The following is a 19,952-nucleotide window of genomic DNA, read 5'->3' as shown; positions in this document are numbered from 1 at the left end:
TCATCTGTAAAAAGCTTAGAGCTGTGCCTGGCACCAAGTGAGCTCTCCATGTTAACTGCTACTGTAGTACATGACATGAACCATGCTCAGAATTTTTAACTTTCTATTTCTAAAAATATTTTATTTATTTTTAGAGAGAGGGGAAGGGAGGGAGAAAAAAGAGAGAGAAACATCAATGTGTGAGAGAAACATTCATCGCATGTCCCCAGCAAGGAAATGGCGTGCAACCCAGGCATGGGCCCTGGCTGGGAATCGAAATGGCAGCCTCCTGGTTTGCAAGCCAGTGCTCAACCACTAAGCCAGATCAGCCAGGGTGAAATTTTAACTCTCTACACATGGCATCCACACCTGACCATAATACAATCATATGTTTATGCAACACCTACCATGTGTCTCAAATGTGACAGATGCTATATATGTAAGACACCTAAAAGTGGGTTGCTGCCACCACAATGCTCAGTCTAGCCGGGCAGACAAGAGGCACCAAGTTGGAGCTCCATAAACAGTAGATAAGAGAAGAAGTCACATCCACATGAATCAACAAGCATGTACATGAAGGGCATAAGTAAGTACTACATAGAGAGACACAGAGGGTGTGACATAAGGTGAAGTCAAAGAAAAAGCAATGAAGGCTGACATAGTCAGTAGGTCTTCACTAGCCAGGAGGCTTTTAGGTTACTAAAAAGTAATACCTCCTTAATTTATCCACTGACAAAAGGTGGAAAATGCTAATAACTTAAGTGTTTTAAATTTATTTCCTTTGGTATTTGTTAATATCCACATAAGTGACTAAAAGCAGCATCCTAGTAATCCAGTAATACCAGAACATTCTTAAGCAAACAAAAGTAACTAAGAAAGCACTGCTTAATTTAAATATGAACTGAAGCTTTTACAGCAAGCTATCATGTCCTATCCACATTTCTGCCTCCCTCTATAACCAGGTATAAAAGAGTGGCATATTTCTATGATTTGGATGTCTAATGGGGACTGAATTTTACCCCTCCCCCCCGTTCATATATTGAAACTCTGACCTCAGAATGTGACTGTATTTAGAAATAAGGTCTTTAAAGAGGTGATTAAGTTAAAATAAAGTTGTTAGAATGGGGTGATAATTCACTGTGACTGGTGGCCTTATAGGAAGAGGAGGAGACCTTAGCTTCAGGGGTGACTGCAAAGGAACCACCATGTAAAAAAGGCAGTAAGAGAGAGGCCCCAGAAGAACCCTGCCCTACTGGCACCTCGATATTGAACTGTAAGAAAATGAATTTCTGTAGTTTCAACCACCCATTCTGTACTATTTTGATATGAGAGCTCTAGCAAAATAACACACTAAAAATAGCAAGTTATGTCATGTGTCTTCATGAAAGGAGAGTCAGTCTATAGTAACTATCTCCACTTCATCCATTTAGCTGGATTGCGCCTGCACTGAGGGCCTGTTAATGTTGTGTTCTTCACCATACTCCTGACATTGGGCTACTGACAAAGTCCCCAATATCTTCTTACAACTGGACAAATCCAATGTGCATTTTCAGGCTCTCTCATACTGAAATGTTCATCTGTATGTGACAATGCTGCTCAATCTTTTAAAGTTTTCATTTATTTATTTTTAGAGAGACGGGACAGGTCGAAGAGAGGAAGAGAAACATCAATGTGTGGTTGCCTCTCACATGCCCCCTATTGGGGACCTGGCCCACAACCCAGGCATGTGCCTTGACTAGGAATCAAACTGGAAACCCTTTGGTTTGCAGGCTGGCACTCAATCCATTGAGGCAAACCAGCCAGGGTCCACTTTAAACATTTTTAAGTGTTCAATTCAGTGTCATTTGAGTATATGTAAACATCATTGTGCAACCATCTATCTCCAGAACTGTTTTCATATTCCCAAACTGGGACTCTATACCCATTAAACACCAACTCCTCATTTTCTCCTCCCCTCAGCCTCTGGCAACCACCATTCTACTTTTTGTCTATATAATTTTGACTATTCCTGGTATCTCATATAAGTGGAAATATACAGTATTAGTCCTCTTGTGACTGGCTTTGTTTCACTATGTGCTCAAGGTTCATTCATGTTGTATCATACACCATAATTTGCCTTTTAATGCATAGTAATATTCCATTAAGTGTATGTATGGATACACATACACACCTCGTTTTGTTTATCATGCTTCCTCCACTGCTGGACAGTTTGGGTTGATTCTACCTTTGGCTATCATAAATAATGCTGCTACAAACAGGAATATACAAATAACTCTTCAAATGAGTTTTCATTTATTCTGTGTATATATCCAGAACTAGGACTGCTAGATTATAGGGAAACTCCATGTTTCACTGAAATACCATATTGTTTTATATAGTGGTTGCAACATTTCTGTATTCCCACCAGCAGGATACAGAAATTCCAATTCTTCCAAATCTTCACAAATGCCTTACAGTTTTCACTGGAAGTTTTAGCTGCAAAATCATTTCAGTACTTTACAGTAGTATGGGGGGAAAAATACTTTTTTCCTTTTTTAAGACCTTATTTACTTACTTTTAAAAAGGAAGAAAAAATAGGGAAGGAAATTTCAGTGTGTAGTTACCTACCACTCATTTTCTACTGAAAATCTGGCCTGCAACTCAGGCAGGTATACATCTTAAGTAGAAATCATGCTGGCCATCCTTTGGTGTACATGATACTCTTCAGTACACTAAACCACATCAGCAAAATAAAATCAATACTGCTTTTAAACTGAGTTGTCAGGGGAGAGCACAAACACAGCCCCCACCACCACAAATAATGCAATCAAGTTTCCCCACATTTGGGGAAATCACAGGGGTCAGCACACCCAAAGTGTAATGGGTGAGGCTCACTCTAGAAAAACCACCTTCATAACACTGGCATCTCCCCTACTAGGTAAGCATGAGTAGCCTCCTTTTTCCAGTCATCACAAGAGTCCTCAACACACTTTTAAATCATGGTCAATTATACTATGAGTTCTGCAGGTCTTTGGTTGGAAACTGCAGTATCATTTATAGGACAGAAACTAAAGTAGTTCTTTTGGGTGCCCAGAGGAAATTTTGCCCATGAATACATTCAAACCAGCAGTCACCATACTACTCATCTACATAACCCCGCCTCTTGTTACTCTGTATCACTAACACTTGAAGTGGATAAATTCACTGTTGCTATACCTAGGGACAATCTAGAAGACAATCCTCAACCGGTAGCTGGGGATAGTTTTTAACTCTTTGCCTTCTAGGCACAGGTTCTTACATGGATCTGTTTTTGATGAGTCTGAATTCCGAGCTGCAGAGCAGGGCAGTTTGAGAGGCAGAGGCCCACAGCCCCACCCGAAGGCAAAGCATCACTGCAGTTGTGCCAGGGCTGAGTTTGCAGCTCCTTTGAGCCTAGGTTCTAACCTCAGTCTCTGTCCCCATTTCCCCAAATTGTAAGGTAGGAGTAAAATGCTTGCCTACCTAACAAGGTTTCTGTGAGGACTAAGAGAATGCGTGTAACATACAGCCTCAAGCCCCTCGAACCCTACCTGGGCCATTCCACTCCTGGACAGGTGCCCTGTTGGCATGAAGGAAAAGAGCACTTGGCCTGGCTTTGGTAACAAATTGAGTGCCTCTCTCTTTTTAGACAATGAAAACAGATGACACGTGTTTTCTTTTCTGTGCTTTTGGCTAGGCACTCTGGGCAAGACAATTCTGCAGCAACTATAGTACCAAAGGCTTTGCTGTTGTGTGTAGAGGCAAACCTATCTCTCCTTTTCAGAGTCTCTGGCTAAGCTTAAGTATAAAATTGGCAGATATAGTTTAACAGCATAAAAGTATTCACACTTATTTAATAAGTTTACCTGACACAGGTGCCCCCATAAGAAAATGGAGACCCAAAGAAGTGACAAAACCTAAATGCTTTTTATATGAGGTTGAACAAAGAAGCAACTGTGAAAAAATAACTAACATGTATGGGAAGGTTAAAGGTACATCAGAATTGTTTTAACAAGGTCTGTTTGTACAAAATTTTCTGGCTTTGACTCACCTTCTTTGGAAATGTTTCTTTTCCCCTGGTATAGAGAAGGTATCTCTTACATGGGAGCTTTATCTTCTGCTCTCAAAGAAAACAAAGGGCAGAGTGCTTATATATCTACTGTTCCTTCACATAACTAGGCTGCTACTTCAGTAACTAAATTGGGCAGCAGAGACCTGTTCTATTCTAGCAGACATGCTTCATAACTGTATGTTAACCTCCTAATTGACTAGTAACAGCCTCGTTCCCCTCACTGTACTAAAATAAAACAAACCCCAAAATAAACCTCACATTCACAACAGCATTATTAACAGAGCCTGTGGGAAAAAAATACCTTCATACCTCCTGCAGCTACTATAGAAAACTTAAAGGTCTGTTCTTAATCACATAAAGCCAGGGGAGAGCGCGAACGCAGTCCCCCACTACCACAAATTATGCAGTCGAGTTTCCCACATTTGGGGAAATCGCAGGGGTCAGCACACCCGGAGTGCAATGGGTGAGCCTCGCCCTGGGAAAACCACCTTCGTGATCATGGTATCTCCCCTGCCAGGTAAGTATGAGTTGTTTCTGACCCAGGCAGGGTCCACTGCTGGGCACATCACTGTAAGGTTCGGGTGACACCAGAAACAACTATAATTAGCCTTTATCTATATATAATAAACAAAAAAAATCAGATTTTCTGCTATATCTTAGTACTGGTAACAGCGGAATACGATGCATAATTTCCCAGAAAACGCGGTTCCAAAGGGCCCTACATTTGTAATTTACATACTCCACCTCCCGGCGTTACGTCACGTGCAGCCCAGTGGGTCAAAGCCAGCAGCTGCTCACCTTCTTCCTGGTGTAGGAAGATCGTTTTCTCCTCCCACTTGCCCCGACGCAAGTAACGTCAGCCCAGATACTTTCCTGACATAAATTGCCTGCCCTCCTGCCCCAACTTTCACTGTACCCAAAGATCCTCCGATCTCCCTGTGTGGAGTCTTCCTTGAGTAAAAGGATACGAAGCTGTTTTAGCTGCAAGCCTGACTCAGTCCGTAGAGATCAATGGTCCACGCCAGCCCTGCCATTTTCTCCTGAGAGGGGAGGAGCAGGGCTTCGAATGGAGCATGCCTGCCAGCCGGGTGTAATTGCAGAGTGAGAGTTTTAGAATCCAAGATCTGGACAGCAAGTCAGGGTTCACTGCATGACTCTAGACAAGCCTCTAGATCTATCTACTCTGGCAGTTCCTGTGGAATGTACAGGAACTACCCAGTCTGACCTCTCATCCAGCCAAGTCTTTGTCTCCTGCCCAAGGTCTGTTAAAATCTAGTCCCCAGGCTTCTGCGATGAACAGATGTCCTCCAGAGGATACACAGGGTCCATCTGCAGGGATTGGATGGATTTTTTTCCTTCTGGTCTGTGAGTTTTTGTTTGTTTATTTTTAAAAGTTCTCACATTCATTACTGAACCAGCCTACAGGTTCAGAAAAAAAATTAACAAAGATAAAAATCATTCTGCCAATAATTTCCCAATAAAACACTCCCAACTGTCCAGATAATCATGATCTTTTCAGTGATATGGTAAGATGCAAGCAACCTGGATACAGCGTAAGTCTGTTAGCCATCTCATGTGCAATTTCTTATAGACCCAGCTTGGTTCTTCTCCATTGTCTCCTCTCACAGTTTTCCTCCAAATCCATTGGGTAATGGGCCAATTCTGTTTTCGTTTCTTGAACAGGAATGTCTTGATCCTGAAAGTCTTGTGAGAAGATGTGTAAGAAGAGCCAAAAGCACGTACCATGATGACCGCGAGGCTGTGAGTTTTTCTGCTAGATAAATATATTTGAAAAACCTGTTTTGGTGCTGTTTTATTTTCCCAGCATTTTGTGTTTTGAACCAGGTAAATCTCTTGGCCTCCAGTCTACTTACTGCAGGAGGGGAGTATGAACTCTGGGTTCGTTTGATTCTTCAGACTCTAGATGCCATTTTACTCACCGCTCAACCACCTCATCTTGCTCCCTTTACACAGAAGCATAGCACCTTTCCTCAGTCCATCTGGTTCGAGATCCAACAATTATCTCCTCCTCTACTCCCATTTTCTTGGCTCTGGGGGAGGAAGCTGTAACCCTATTACTCCAAATTCATGTTCTTGCACCCACATCTTCACTGATACTTGGCTTTCCTTTTATACATATCTTTTAAATTCCCTCTCCCCTGCTGTTTCAAACCTCCACCTAAACCAGTGGTTCTCAGTGACTCTGCCACCACTTAAAGGTGTACTTTTGAAAATTTGTGGGAACTTTTGTTTCCTTTGTAGTAATGCTGAGTATTTACATATTGAGAGACTTTATTATAACATTTTACTTGTTTTTAATCCTCACCCAAGGACATTTTTTCATTGCTTTTAGAGAGAGAAGGAGGGGGAGGGAAGGAGAAAGGCAGGGGAGAGAAGTATCAATGTGAGAAACATTTACCAGCTGCCTTCTTGTTTATGGCCCAACCGGGGATCAAACCTGCAACCTGGGCACATGCCCTGACCAGGAATTGAACCCACAACCTTTCAGTCTACAGGATGACCCTGCAACCAACTGAGCCACACCAGTCAGGGCATAATATTTATACTTTTGATTTCTCCATCATGTTCATTTAGAACATTATATCATTTATGGGGGAAGTATATACAGCTTAAATTTTCTATGAACATCTTCAGGATAGTAAAGGGAACATTACTATTTCTTACAAAAGAAGACTGGGTTAACAAAATTGAGAACCTCCCTAATCCAATCACACCCATATATCTGAGGCAGGAAATAATCAGGAGGGAGGAAACTCTGGAGGAGCCCCAAGGCTAAGATAAAGGACTTTGATACAGGACACAGACCCTGTTCTAAGATCAGTTATTCCTGCTTTCTAGAAAAGCGCTGAATCATGGTGAATCGTAAATGCACCTGCTCAGAAGATGTTACAGGACCCCTGCTTCATTATAATAGCATTTTAATAAATTAACATTGTGGGTGCCCCTTCCCAGTGGCCGATCAAGGAAAATCATGGGAGACCACATGTGCAGTAGCTTTAAAGTAATACAACTACTAGTATGTGAACAATAAACGCCCACCAAAACTAGCCAGGAAAGATCTGCCCTGTAAGAATAGAATCCCTCCAGCCCCTGAGGTCAATCTCTGCTCAGAGTTGGCTTGCTCCCATGTTCTCTGGAGTGTAATATCGCTTAATAAATCTGCTCTCTCTCTCTCTGTTGTAAATTCTGTGTGTTCAGTTCAATTCTTTGTCTTCAATCACCAAAAACTTGGTTACCTGTGCCAACCTGTGATATATGAGTAAGAATATTTAGCTTTTTTTTTTTTTTTTCAAAAGTACAGTGAACTCTATCCTAACAGTGTTTCTCAAAGTACAAGCCATCACTATCTGCATCAACATCACCCACTGAATCAGAATGTCTGGGGATAAGGCCTGGGTGTGTGCTTTTAGCATGCCCTCCAGGTAATTCTTTCCCCTTGCCCCCCATTGATAGCCTACTGAGAGTTTATTATAAATTTGTTTCAGGCCACAAGGAAATAAAAGGACTATGTACAGTCAAGAAACAGGCAGGGAGCTGGGGGAGGGCCAAGGTGAGTCTAGGGCCTTAGTGGGTACATTCTTGGGGGAGGGGCCCTGTAAGGCAAACCAGACGATCCAGAATAAGAAACAAACAGGTCTGTGGTAACTTGTCTGGGGGGAGCCTTGTCCTCTGCCTCTGTGCAGCTACTGTTTTCAAGTAACATATTCTTCTCTTCTGTTTTTTAGCGACAAGGGAAGGAAGGGAGAAAGAGAGGGAAAGAAACACTGAGGTGTGAGAGATGCATTGATCCGTTGTCTCTTGCATGCCCTCAACTGGGGACCTGGCCTGAAACCCAGGTATATGCCCTGACCCGGAACTGAACTGACAACCAACAACCTTTTAATTCAAAGGCTGTCCCCCAATCCACTGAACTACACCAGCCAGGGCTATGGAGCTACTTTTATAACTCTGTGGCCAAGGATCAAAGAAGATCTCGCATTCCTGGGGGAGGGGCAAGCCCACTGTAGTTCCTCATCCAGGAAGTACCCATGGGAGGCCTCATACCAGGAGGTGGGCCCATCATGCCTATATGGGGTACCCACTGGTCCATAGGTGGGGGAGGACACCCACAGCTGGGTGGTACTGTGTTGGGCCCTCTGCAATACTAGTTGTGGCAGCAGCTGCAGCAGCTGCAATAGTGCCTCTTTGTGGGCTCATCACATGTTGGGATGGCCTACAAACCCCACGAACTGGCCCAGCATGTCCTGCAGGGTGCTGGGGCCTGGGAACAACAGCTGGGATTCCTCTGCCAGCAGCCCTGCTGATCCCTGGGCCCCCAGCAACTCCAGCAACTGCCACTCTGGAAATACCAGTATATTTGAGGAAGTCCCTTTACTGTCACTGAGACTAGGTTCTCCCCTCTAAGCAGCACCAGACCGAGGGCTCACTTCCCTTCTCTTTCTAATTGCATTGAGTTCTTTGGCTTGATCTTCCTGAATTCATCACAATCACAGAGTATCAAATTCACATGCTTGTTGAAAGCCTTGAAGGTGCACAAGATGATATGACAATCTTGCAGGATGCACCTCATTGTGTAGTCGATGTGCTATAGTATCTCGCTGCTCTTGTCCATAGTCATGGTGGTGGTTCTGAGAGCTCCAATTTCCACTGGATTTGCCTTCATTTGCCTAGCCACCCTCCAGTAGCCCGTTTCCTGCCCCCAATACTGGATTTGCCTCCAGGTAATTCTTACACTCTGAAGATTAAGAATCACTGGGCCCTGCTCTGGCCAGATAGCTCAGTTGGTTGGAGCATCATCCTGATAAGCCAAGGCTGCGAGTCTGATCCTTGGTCAGGGCACACGCAAGAATCAACCAATGAGTACAAAAATAAATGGAACAACAAATCAATGTTTCTCTTGCTCTCTCCCCTTTCCCCTCTCTTTCTGAAATAAATCACAAAATGAAAATTTAATAAAATTCTTTAAAAGGCTTTTGACTCACATAGCCTTTCAGGTCCATATCCACGTCATAAGTCCCAGGCAGCTGACTTCATAGTTCCTCAACCTCAAATTTAAAAGAGAGGAAAACAAGCCAAACAGGAACACAGGCTTTGGGAGTAAAAAGTTCTGATTTTAAAAGTAATCATTCCTCATTTCATCCCCAATTCTATGGGTTTTTGTATTAATTCTTGCAGGCTTTAAAACCTAATATTTATCTAAACAGAAACCTTGAAGCTATAGTCTTAATTTTAAAGAATTAAGACCATACACGGGCTCTCCCCAGGTAGCTCAGTTGGTTACAGCATCCTCCCGACATGGCAAGATATCACCAAGATTTCAGTTCAATTCCCACTCAGAGCACATATGAGAAAATCAACCAATGAATGAATAAATAAGTAGAAAAACAAATTGATGTTTTCTCTCTCTAAAATCAATTTTAAAAAACTGCCTTTATGAAATTTACTCTAAACAGAGAAAAATTCTAATAAAAAGGGGGACAAGATTACCAAAATAGGTAGTCTAAATAAATTTGAAAAATAACACAGGAAAAAGTTTAAGAAAATGAAAATGAAACAAATCATTGTTGTGTGAAAATCCAAATAACTTTAAAAAGCCATGTTACCTGACAAAGTATAAAACAGCAAGACAACTACACTTTACTTTTTTAAAATGATTTTACTTATTTATTTATTTTTTAGAGAGAGGGGAAGGGAGGGAGGGAGGAAGGGGGAGAAAAACATCAACCTGTGGATGTGTGGTTGCTCTCGTGCACTCCCTATTGGGAACATGACCCAAAACACAGGCTTGTTCTCTAACTGGGAATCAAACCAGCAACCTTTTGACTAACAACTGGTTATCAAATCAGCACTCAGTCGCTAAGCCACGTCAATCAAGAAAGACAACTACTCTTGCAACAGAAGTTATTAGGGGACAATGTAAACGCAGTCCCCACTACCACAAATTATACAGTCAAGTTTCCCACATTTGGGGAAATCGCAGGGGTCAACACACCCGAGTGCAATGGGTGAGTCTTAACCTGGAAGAACTACCTTCGTGATCATGGTATTTCCCACACCAGGTAAGCATGAGTTGTTGGTATTTTGGTCAGCCTCCAGACTCTTCCATACACAAGACTTTTTATACACAGTAACTACAAAAGCCAGTACCCACAAGACCTACTTCAGTAACATTAGATATTTCAAGAGACGGAAGCTTCAATATTGCTTCTAATTTTTTTTTCTGACATCTTCAGAATACCTGGCATTCCTGAAGATCTGAGCATTCATTGTGTTTATTTGCATACCCACATCCTTTGCCCCATGATGTAACTTCCCCATGCTGTCTCCTCTCCCCATCATGTCTAGATTACCTAGAAAAAACTGTAACCTTTGCTTGGGAACTAGAGGCTACAGCAACTGTAAATAAAACGCTTTGGACATTTTCACACTAATAAAGGAAACTAAAGAGTCTTAAGTTCTTCAGCAAACATCTCTTGGAAGCTTCATACACTTCTGTGTTCAATATCCATGTTACCTGCCCTCTGCCCCCAAACAATTCCCTTGTGCCTAGGCTTGTGCCATTTTTAAAAGGAAATACCAACAAAATAGCAAAAAGAGAGAGAGAGAAAAAAAAGAAGTTGGAGGGCTCATGCTTCCAGACTTCAAAACTTACTGCAGAACAACAGCAATAACGGTGTAGTACTGGCATAAGAACAGATATCAATGGGATAAAACTAGAAAAATCCAGAAAACAAACCCTTATACTGATTGACAATTTTCAATAAGGGTGACAAAATAATTCAAGGGAGGAAAAAATAGTCTTTTCAAAAGTAGTGTTGGGACAACTGAATGAGACCCTACCTCACACTTTATTCAAAAACTAACTCAAAACTTGGGGTGATAAACACACAATACAATATATAGATAATGTGTTACAGAATACTACACCTGAAACCTACGTAATTTTATTAACCAATGTCACCCTAATAAATTCAATTTTAAGGATAAGTCAATTAGCAAATAGAGTCCTTCTCAATAATAAGACAAACAACCCAATTAAAACTTAAGATGAAAAAATTTGAATAGACATTTCATCAAAGATGACATATGAATGGCCAATAAACACAGGAAAAGATGCTAATATCATGAATACTTGGAAAAATTAAAACTACACTATACACCTACCAAAAAATGACCATAATTCAAAGAAGCTGGCAACAATGTGGACAAACTGGGACCCTCATGCATTGCTGGTGGGAATGCAAAATGGTAAAGCCACTTTGAAAAAGTATGGCAGTTTCTTCTTTATTTTTAATTAAAGTATAGTTGACATACAATATTACATTAGCTTCAGATACACAGTATAGTGATTCCACACTTACATTCCTTATTATGTGATCAGCATAATAAGTTTAGTAATCATTGGTCTCCATACAAAGTTATTATGATAATATTGACTAATTTCCCTATGCTGTACATTATATCCCTGTGACTTATTTTTTTAAATATAATTGGAGGTTTATACCTTTTATTCCTCTTTACATTTTTAACCCATCTCCCCACCCCCAGTAGTTTCTTTAAAAGTTAAATATGCACTAACCATATAACTGGGCCATTTTTCTCATTATGTATTTAGCCAAGAGAAATGAAAACATATGTGTCTACATATGCAAATGTCCATAAGGGCATTTTTTATAATAAACTGAAAACTAGAAATAACTCAGGTGTCTATCAAGAGAAGGACTGATATGCCCTGGCTGGAGTGACTCAGTGGACTGAGTGCTAGCCTGTGAACCGAAGGATCACTGGTTCAATCAGTGATCCTGGCACATGCCTGGATTGCAGTCCAGGTCCCCCGTGGGGTTGTGTGAGAGGTAACCAGTCAATGTATCTCTCATACATCAATCTCTCTCTTCCTCTCTTTCTCCCTCTCTTCCCGTCTCTCTAAAAATAAATAAATAAAATATTTTTTAAAAAGTAGGATGGATAGACAGTATGTGGTATATCCATTTAGCAATAAGAAGGAACAAAAAATGATAAATGCAGGAATATGAATGAACCTAAAAAATATGCTATGTGAAAGAAGTCAGACACAAAACAGTATAAACCATATGATTCCATTTTATAAGAAATTTCAAAACCAGGTAACTCTACAGAGACAGAAACTAGATCAGTTGTTGCCTATGGCTAGGGTTGGGGAATGGGAACCAGGAATGAATGAAAATGGGAATGGTGGAATTTGGGGGACTGTCATAAAATGCTCTGAAACTGTACTGTGGTGATGGTTGGACAATTATAAATATAAATATAAATATATTAACCATTAAACTATATAATGGATGAATGTTATCATGTATATTATATCTCAGTAAAGCGGTTATAAATATCAAGTAAAAATAGAGTCTTTGTCTTCATAGATACATACTGAAATAATTGTGGCTGAAACACTGTAACACTCATGAGGTTTATTTCAGAATAGTCACTATTGGGGATTTAGGGTGTAGAGGTATAGGTGAAACAAGATTGGCCTTGAGTTGATCACTTTATGCAGCTGGGTATGGTTAAACGGGAGTGTCTTCTTCTATTTTAGTTTACATTAGAAGTTTTTCATAATATAAAGGCTTAAAAGAATAAAGGGAAGTTTCATGAAGGATACCACCCTGTCCCTCGTGATTATGAGTACCCTGATAAGTTGATACCCCAGCTTCCCCCTGAGTGAGTGGGGGTGGGTGGAAAGGAGGAGCGAGAGGGACAGCCCTCTGGATTGTATACTTCATAGGTGAAAAAGGTATTAAAAGTATAGATCAAATTTAGGGATCATCTTTTCCTCCTTTCCTTCCTCTCATATCCTACATTTAATCCTCGGCAAGCAAGTCTTCTCATTTTTTTCCTTAAAAATATGTCCAGAAACTGACTCCTCACAACTTCCAGGGCTACCCCTTAGGGACAAGGCACTCTCATCTCCTGCCTGGAAGTTTGCAGTAGTCTCTGACCTTCCTTCTTCAGTCCTTGCCCCCTCAGTCTATTAGCAATAGCAGCCAGGGATCCTGCTAAAGCCTAAGTCCAATCAGGTCACACTTCTGCTCAAAACTAATTGACACAATTCTGAGGAAATAGAAGAGGAGGGAATATTTACCAATTTCTTTTTTAAACAGGAAATAGGATTTATTGGTGGGCACAAGTAAGGAACAATACTGAAGCCCTCAGGAGTGCGGGGCCCACCATTTGTCCAGGGGGCCATGATCAGGGATGTATTTGACCCCAGAGCCATTTAGGATAAGCTGCTTTTTGGCCACCGTGTCTTCAAATCCATCTTCATTAAATTTGGTAAAGTACAGTACTTCCTAGAGATGTGGCTTTTCTATTGACCAGGGAAACTGAACTTGGCCCAGAATAGAACCTCAATCTCATACTCCTTGCTCTGCAGTTTGGTGCACATGGACATGGTGACTTGGATGTAGTGGCCAATGCAGACCCTGGACACTACGTCCTGGGACTTTCTGAAGGAATCCCACATAAATGTCCAGACCCTGAAGCCCCAGCACAGGACAGCATCTTGTTGATGAGGTTGCTGTGAAAGGCCGAGAACCATACTCAGTCAGATATGATAGCCATCTTGGCCACACCTTTCCACCATGTGTTTGTTGGCACAAATACAGGCAGCCTCCAGGGCTTCAGAGGAGAGCTGCTCACATTCACTGACACCATGTAGCCACAGAATGGGAACTCACCCACTTTTGCCTTTTTCTGCCACAGGTCAAAGATTTAGACCTTAGCCCTGGCTGGTGTTGCTCAGTGGATTGAGCACCAGTCAGCAAATCAAAAGGTCGTTGGTTCGGTTCCCAGTCAGGGCACATGCCTGGGTTGTGGGCCAAGCAAGTCCCTGGCTGAGGGTATGTGAGAGGCAACAGACTGTATCTCTCACATATCAATGTTTCTCTCCCTCTCGTTCTCCCTCCCTTCCCCTCCCTCTCTTAAAAAAAAAAAAAAAGGAAAAAGAAAAAGATGCAGACCTTTGCATCAAGGACACTTTGGCAGAAGGGAAACTTTGGGAACCACTTGTTCTAACACTGGGCAGTGGGGTGGTGGCCATGGCAACACCAGAAGGGCACTGAAGGAAAAGAGACAATTTATTTCATGAACCAGCATTACTTTGATACTAAGCCAGATAAAGATCATATAAGAAAACTATAGACTATTCTCCCTTATGGATGTAGACACAAAATTTAATTAAAATTGCAAACCAAATCTAGCAATATACAAAAAGGGTAATACATCTAATCAAGTGGAGTTTATATAGGAATGCACAGTTGGTTTATCATTAGAAACCTCAGTCCTTACAACTCTGCATATAAACAGATTAAGTAAATGCAGAAAAAATAATTAAAATTCAATACCCACTTATGAGAATAACTTTGCAAAGTATGTTTAGCTTGATAAATGGTATTATAAAAATCCTACAATTAATATACCTAATGGTGAAAGATGGAATGCTTTTCTTCCAAATTAGGATGAAAATAAGCATGACTACTTTAACCACTTTTATTCAACATTTTACTGAAGATCCTAGCAAGAGCATAAAGCAAGGAAAATAAATAAAAGCTGAAGTTTGGATAGAAAGAAGTAAAACTGTCTTTATTCATATATGATGACAGTTTATGTAGCAAATTCTAAAGCATTTATCCAAAAACAGCCAGCCCTGGCTGGCATAGCTCAGTGGATTGAGTGCGGGCTGCGAACCAAAGTGTCGCAGGTTCAATTCCCAGTCTGGGTACATGCCTGGGTTGCAGGCCATGACCCCCAGCAACCGCACATTGATGTTTCTCTCTCTCTCATTCTCCCTCCCTTCCCTCTCTAAAAATAAATAAATAAAATCTTCAAAAACATCCTATTAAAACTCAGAACTGAATTTAGCAAAGTCACAGGATACAAAATTAATATATAAAAATCAATTGTATTTCTCCTTCAAAAAACATTTTCTTTTTAGAAAGTGGGGAAGGGAGGGAAAAAGAGAGGGAGAGAAACATCGATCTGTTGCCTCTCACACCCCCCCCAACCAGGCATGCGTCCTGACCAGGAATTGAACCAGCAACCTTTTTTTGTCACTGGCTAGCACTCAATCCATTGAACCACACCATCCAAGGCTCAATTGTATTTCTATGTACCACCAATAATCACTTAAAAAACAAAAGTCAAAAGTCAATACTATTTACAAGTGGTAAATCCTTTACATTTTCCCATCATTCACATTTCTTTTTTTTAAATTGAATTTATTGACTCAACAAAAACTACCACTGGCATTTCTCTCCACCCTTTCTTCTATCACCTTACATAGTCTACAACATCATTAAATTAATTCTTTTTATGGGAAGAAGGGGCAAAATTATAACACTTTCTTTTAAACCCCAAAGTCTTGCCAATATTCTCATTTTTCCAAGAGGGATGTCAACAAGTAATAAAGGTATACAACTTAAAGTTACTAAGGGAGTCAATTGAAGAACTAAAAATTGTACCATAAATATAAGAAAAGGATCGAGGAGGGAAGGTACTGCAGTGGGGAATTTCAGCTAAATCCTTAGTATAAGTGCTGGCACAGAATATTATTTACTGAGGTAACTCAGAAGAAACAACTAAGAGAGTTTTAAAAGTAGTACTCTGGGGAGAGGGAAGGGGACAGGGTAAGAAAGACTGGGTCAGGGGTTATTTTTTTCAGACTGAGCCTTTCTACATGGTGTTTATAAAATCATGTGTATAACTCTAATAAAATTATTTTGGGGAGAAAACAAAAACAAAGCAAAGTCTAGGAGAAAACACAAAAGACTGTCACTAGCACAGATTATACTGTACTTCAGTATTTAATTTGGGGGGAAATCTAAAAATACAGCTAATGAGACATACCTGAATAGGAGTGAAAAACGCATCTAATATAACTACCCAGTTCAGGAAAGTCTAAGTGATAAATTATAAAACTCTCAGCCTTCTGCAAAATAACTTATCACTTAACACTCTTAGTCAACAAACTTAAGACAGTCCCCCTTAAATTCCACACCCCCTTTTACCCTTTGCCCTATGTGTATTCTTTTGCTCAATCTTCCCTAGACATATCTTCCTGTATATCTTCATAACAATTAGGTGCAAAAACAGATGCTGATAAGTAGTGTTAAGTCAGCCCTCTACTGGTCAACTGAATAACCACACCCTACTTTCCTAGACAACTTTGGTGTACGTGAATCAACATGCACACTGGAAGCCATACCCATTGTTGAACATAGACTAAAACAGGGGAGAGCAGAAATTCAGCCCCCCACTATCACAACTTATGCAGTCAAGTTTCCCACAGTTGGGGAAATTGCAGGAGTCAGTACACCCAGAGTACAATGTGTGACCACCTTCATGATCACGGTATATCCTGACAGGTAAGTATGAGTTGCCGGCATTTCCTGGCACCTCACCCTCAGATTTCAAGCACTCAACACATATGGTCACTTTCTTCATGCAAGTCCTCGACCACCACAAAATAAAAGTTTTCTCCAAATCACAGTAAAAGCCAAACAATAACATTTTGGGTTACTGCAATATTTGCAAAAATCAGAAATGTGTATGTACAATGTAAACAAGACACTGCATTTATTTGCATACCCCAAGTATCTTTTAGTGACATCATTTTAATAGCTCTGTGACTGTGTTACTACTTAATGCAAAAGAGATTTTGCAGATGTGATTAAGGATTTGAGGTGGGGAGACTACCCTCAACTATCCAGGCGGGCCCTAATGTTACTACAGGGGTACAGGGCCCGAATAGAAAAAAGGAAACAGGCCAGCCACAGAAACACATGTAAGAATAAGACAGAAGAGATGTCAAGCTAGAGAAATTACTGAACTATAGGAAATACTAAACTCACTGGCTATAAAGTGGAAGGAGAAACAACAAACAAAGAATGTACACACCTAGCCTCCCCCAAGAAATATCTCACCGAAGTCTTACCTTTAGCAGATTTGACCAAGAGAGAGTGTACACACAGTCCCCACTACCACAAATTATGCAATCAAGTTTTCCACACTTGGAGAAATTACAGGAGCCAACATTCCCAGTGTGCAACACCTGAGTCTCACCCTGGGAAAACACCTTCCTGATCATGGTACCTTTCCTGCCAGGCAAGCACAAGCTAATAGCATCAACAGGCACTTAACCCTCAGATTCAAATCACTGTAAAGATAGGGTGTCTTTTATCATGCATTCCATTGACCCTCTTACTTCTGTAATAAAAACTCTCCCAACTACAATTATCATGCAGCAATATTTTGTATATCTAGATATTATCAAAATCTTAGGAGATGTATGTCTAGTGTGAGCACTATCAGCAATCACTGCACTTGTCTACCTACCCCACACCCCTTTTGATGATTCATTTATGCAGCCTTTTCCTAGTATAGTTAGTGGTGCTGTTCAAATAAAACAAAAATAAAGACAATATACAGATTCAAAGATTGACAAGATAAATTTCTTCTTTCCTTCAAGAGCTTGGAACTAATGACATCACTGTGATGTCCAGTGCAGGTCATGAAGGTACTACCTTGTTGAAAGGTCAAGTCTAAAAAGATGAAATTTGGCAAAACTGTATTTAAAAATCCAGCCCATGTATTGCTAAAAATAAGTGGTGGGTTCAAAGTTTCAAGCACAGGTACTAAATATGCTCTTTCAGATATGTGACAAAAGATCACCCGTACTTGAAAAATCAATTGCACATACACTAATTCTAATTTTGAACCAATCAAACTAGGGAAAAGCTCATGCAGGGACACCTCCTACACTTACACATTTGAAGAAGTCGAAGAGATCCACATAGTGGGAGTGTGATGATGGTCTTCACTAAACCACCTTCCTAAGACTGTCTCCCCTCTGAAGCAAGAATAAGTGGTGTTTCAACATACCCTTCAATTTTCTCATGATTCCTGAGCCCTCTTAGAATCATAATACTTCAAAAAGAACATATCCTGTCTTAGGCAATGGTTAATAATCCACATATTTCATGTCTGGATAATAAATATTATCAGGTGCTAGCTTAGGCAGCATATATATACTAAAATTGGAACAATACAGAGATCAGCATGGCCCATGCACAAGAATGACACAAATTCGTGAAGCTTCCATATTAAAAAAGTACACACAGACACACTCAGGGCCTGGCACAAATAACGCCCCTTTTTATTACAAAATCATAAGCATGTAATTCTGTAACATAACAATATCACACTCAATCATAGCATATGACATTTTAGGTGAAATGTTCAAATTAAAACTATAAATTATTACACCCTACCAACCATACTCACACAGGTGTTACTTCTGCCGCACCCTGTATTAATGTTTATTTAATATAAAATATTTTAAATGGCTTACCAATTAAGTCATTCAATTCTTCTCTAAAAAAATATTTGAGAAAACCTGACACTATAGGAAGATGCTATAAGCCTATAATCCTATAGTCCCTCACACACACACCCACTGGGGATGGACCAGCAACACAGGCATGTGCCCCACCAGGGATCCGGCCCAACACAAGCATGTGCCCTGATGGGAATAGTACCCCCAATTTCTTGGCATACAGGGCAACACTCCAACCAATTGAGCCACACTAACCAGGGTGATTATGCAGGGGCTTTTAAAAAATCTTGAGAATGATGATGAAAACAATAATTACAGACAACTCAGGTGTCAGAATAAGATAGAGATAACAATTGTAGAGCTATAGATACAGTCAACTACCGGTACTTTCTTAACTCTTCAATGCTAATAAAACACCATTCTAAACGCGACAGATCCCACTGAATTTGACCAAACTAACTGAAGAGCTATATTTTAATGTATTAATGCCATCTCTTTTTCACCCAAGGCCCTGGTTGCTTAATAAGCATAAACGCGAATTCTCCCTGCGGACAATTTACATGAAATGCCCACTGTGTGCCCGTATGTGGATAATACTAGAGGTTATGCAACGTATTGAGTGGCAAACAAAACACATTTTGATCAGCCCTACCAGACCTTCTCTGCCATACCAAATTGGGGACAAACAATTCTCGAATTCTGCCCCCATTTCAAGGTAGCTCGCGGGAGAAAAAAGGATACTAGGCTTTAATTGTGGCTTCAAGAAAACTGTACTATGAGCTCCTGTGTTCTTTTTTCCCTCGTGGAATTGTTGCGAGCACTTGAATTGGGTAGGATTTGCTAACGTAGTCAACATACTTTTCCTTTCTTAGATATTATACATTTAAGGGCTCTAGTTTTCACTATTTAGGGAGTTCTTTTAGAAAGAGAAGTTGAAGCTAAGAATTGTCCCCCAGTTCCAAAAAGAAATCGTAACTCACCTAGGCAAGGAAAGACTTCGCAAACCACCTCTCAAGTCTCTCGAGGTCCTGTTTTAGAAGCGGTCCCTTCCAAACTCTGTACCAGAACAGGAACTCTTGTGTAGCCCAGCTACTCCATCTCAGAACAGCGGGGTGCCCATGCTCAACCCACTACGGGAATATTACCTGCTTATTTTTTCCAACTACTTTTTAAGTTGGACAGGCCGTTAAGAGTCAACGGTCTCAGAATTCACCTTTTCCAAACTGGACTCGCAGAAAAGCGTGGGTGGAGGCCGGACTTGGGCGCGGAGCAATCCTCGCGGAGGTGGCGGGCTAGCCCACAATTCCTCGCGAGGGCGAAGGCTGGAAAGATGAGGGGTCAAACACGGGGACAACAGGCGAAAGAGGCTGAGACTGGAACCCTATAGTGGGGACAGGAATTAATCCTCATACATCCGTTTCATATTCCAAACCGGTAACTGGCCAGTGTGTGCGCGCAGTATTCCCACTCAGGCACTCATTATTCCCGAGCCTGAGGTTTCACCTAATGGGCCAGGGC

General features: G+C 40.8%; 5 non-coding genes and 3 pseudogenes across 5 annotated transcripts; 1 reads left to right on the top strand and 7 right to left on the bottom strand.

Annotated features, from left to right (window-relative positions):
• Positions 1-2,740: 2,740 nt before the first annotated feature.
• LOC123817811 lies at positions 2,741-2,904 on the bottom strand. The gene has a single exon (XR_006785523.1). It is a non-coding gene; the product is annotated as a U1 spliceosomal RNA (small nuclear RNA).
• A 1,505-nt stretch (positions 2,905-4,409) lies between these two features.
• LOC123817787 lies at positions 4,410-4,573 on the bottom strand. Its single transcript, XR_006785501.1, has one exon. It is a non-coding gene; the product is annotated as a U1 spliceosomal RNA (small nuclear RNA).
• A 3,457-nt stretch (positions 4,574-8,030) lies between these two features.
• Positions 8,031-8,687, bottom strand: LOC123816882 (annotated as a pseudogene).
• Positions 8,688-9,975: 1,288 nt separating this feature from the next.
• On the bottom strand, positions 9,976-10,136 carry LOC123817810. Its single transcript, XR_006785522.1, has one exon. It is a non-coding gene; the product is annotated as a U1 spliceosomal RNA (small nuclear RNA).
• Positions 10,137-13,251: 3,115 nt separating this feature from the next.
• On the bottom strand, positions 13,252-19,857 carry LOC123816881 (annotated as a pseudogene).
• On the bottom strand, positions 16,328-16,472 carry LOC123817812 (annotated as a pseudogene).
• Positions 17,051-17,211, bottom strand: LOC123817813. The gene has a single exon (XR_006785524.1). It is a non-coding gene; the product is annotated as a U1 spliceosomal RNA (small nuclear RNA).
• On the top strand, positions 18,104-18,207 carry LOC123817846. The gene has a single exon (XR_006785544.1). It is a non-coding gene; the product is annotated as a U6 spliceosomal RNA (small nuclear RNA).
• Positions 19,858-19,952: the final 95 nt, after the last annotated feature.

The sequence above is a fragment of the Phyllostomus hastatus genome, unplaced genomic scaffold, assembly GCF_019186645.2.
Source record: "Phyllostomus hastatus isolate PE091 unplaced genomic scaffold, TTU_PhHast_1.1 phas_contig_210, whole genome shotgun sequence".
Classification (NCBI taxonomy): domain Eukaryota; kingdom Metazoa; phylum Chordata; class Mammalia; order Chiroptera; family Phyllostomidae; genus Phyllostomus; species Phyllostomus hastatus.
The sequence above is the reverse complement of the archived record's forward strand: the minus strand, read 5'-3'. Positions and strand labels throughout refer to the sequence as shown.